At 44.7% G+C, this 1904-nt stretch overlaps 1 protein-coding gene across 2 annotated transcripts in view; it reads left to right on the plus strand.

Moving 5' to 3' along the window:
• The window catches only part of LOC114043944 (post-GPI attachment to proteins factor 6-like), a 29856-nt gene that overhangs the window by 18841 nt on the left and 9111 nt on the right, over nt 1–1904 (plus strand). The window lies entirely within an intron of this gene.

Below are 1904 nucleotides of genomic sequence, written 5' to 3' on the forward strand. Positions count from 1 at the left end.
TCTAATGCCCTCCACAATATGACTCTCACCCACCTTTCCTGAAGTAATATTTCATAGTGCTCCCTTTTCTAGTCAAACTGGCCCACTAGCTGTTTTCTGTACCTAACATTCCTCTTGGTTGCCTGGCATAGCTAAGCCAAAGTCTTGAAATCTCAGATTTAGAAATCAGGGGAAAGGTGTGGCTGCTTCCCCCTTGCAAAGGCGGTATTCAAGTGACTGCAGCAGAGGGCATTGATTAGAGCTCGCACTGCTCCCTTCCCTCCATGCAAATATGTTAATAAAGAAAATCCCCATAACAATAATGGAGCTGCCATATTCCTCCTGCAGGCCTGGCCCAGGCATTCATTGGAGAGGGTTGAGGGAGAATGATACTGTGAAAGACATTTCCTGTGTCCCCTTTATTCCTCACCCGGCAGCCTTGGGAGTGAACATGCTCCCTCTTCAATGGTAAATTCAGGTCTGTCAGAGCCTTTTCCCTCAGAGTGAGACTGAGGTCTCTAGGGAGCAAGCAGCATCTGGGAAAATGCTGACCTGCGTCACATCCAGCTGTCGCCCCAAGACTGCTGAGTCACTCTTGCTGATTGGAACTGAAGGAGTGGAAAGGGGCTTGGCCAGCTCAGACCTCCTTGCTTTCCTGGTGATACAGGAGGGAGGGCTAGCCATGGTTTGATTCCCTTCAGGATTTCCAAAGAAAATATTTTGTAAGGTCCCTGTTCTAGGGCAGAATAAGGCAGCTGCCTAGCTATTGGTCCCTAGGCTTGGATTTACAGATGGGAAAACTGATAACTTGGGAGGGATTTGGGATATGGCTTTGAGGGGTCCTCAGAGGAGGACTGTCTGACTTGACCTGTACCCTCTATGTAGTATCCTACTGGTCCAAGGGTATGATTAAAGGGCCCTTCCCTAATTGTTAGTTATAATTTTGAGTTGATATTACTACCTCTGTAATAACTCCATTTACAACTTTATAAAATCTCTTGTTTGACCTTGAGCAGGTGCTTCCCTAGATGGGCATGCAACAGTCCAGCTTTCAAATTTGGAAGTTAGCAGTTAGACTGGCACAGGTGGGGAATGTTTAATTGGATCTCTTTGGTGCCTGGAGGTGTCCTGGCCCCAGAACTTGAAGAGAGGAGAGTAGGAAAGGGACAATTCTGGAAAGGCCCTCTTCAGAGGAAGCCAGGCCCATGCTAAATAGGAATGGGGAGTGATTAGTTTGGAAGCTGTACTGCTTCCTGCCACAGAATGTTAGTATTAGGAAAGACCTCAAAGGTCATCTAGTCCAACTTATACCTGAATGGGAATCTTGTCTATAGTATCTCTGACAAGCGGTCATTTGGTCTCCATGTAAAAACTGCCAGTGAAAGGATATTTGCTCTCTCCTGAAGCCATCCATTCCATTGTAGGACAGCTGGAGTAGTCAGGAAGTATTTCCTCATACTAAGCTGAAATCTGCCTCTGCCACTTTGATACTTTGCTCCTAGTTCTGCCCTTTACAGTCACATAAAACAAGACTAATCTCCCTGTCACATGACATCCTTCTATGTTTTTGTCTATCTCTGTCCTGTAGCTGCTAAGTGTTTTCTTCTTCAGACTCAATATCCCTAGTCCCTTCAGCCAATCCTCATGTGGTCCTTAGGCGTCTCACTTTTCTAAATGCTAAAGTGTACAGAAGACAATGCCTCGATTTCTTCACTTCTTTCATAAAACCTAAGATTTCTCTCTAAGGTTCCCATCATTTCTACATAAGCATCTAGTTCTTCCTTGCTGGTCACAATCAGATCCAGAATGTCAGTTTTTCCCTTTCATTTTCTCTTCAACTTTCTAAAAAAAAACCTTATTTTTATTGATGTCTTTTATCACACACACACACACACACACACACACACACACACACACACACACAC

This window comes from Vombatus ursinus, unplaced genomic scaffold (assembly GCF_900497805.2).
Source record: "Vombatus ursinus unplaced genomic scaffold, bare-nosed wombat genome assembly UNPS02014770.1, whole genome shotgun sequence".
NCBI lineage: Eukaryota > Metazoa > Chordata > Mammalia > Diprotodontia > Vombatidae > Vombatus > Vombatus ursinus.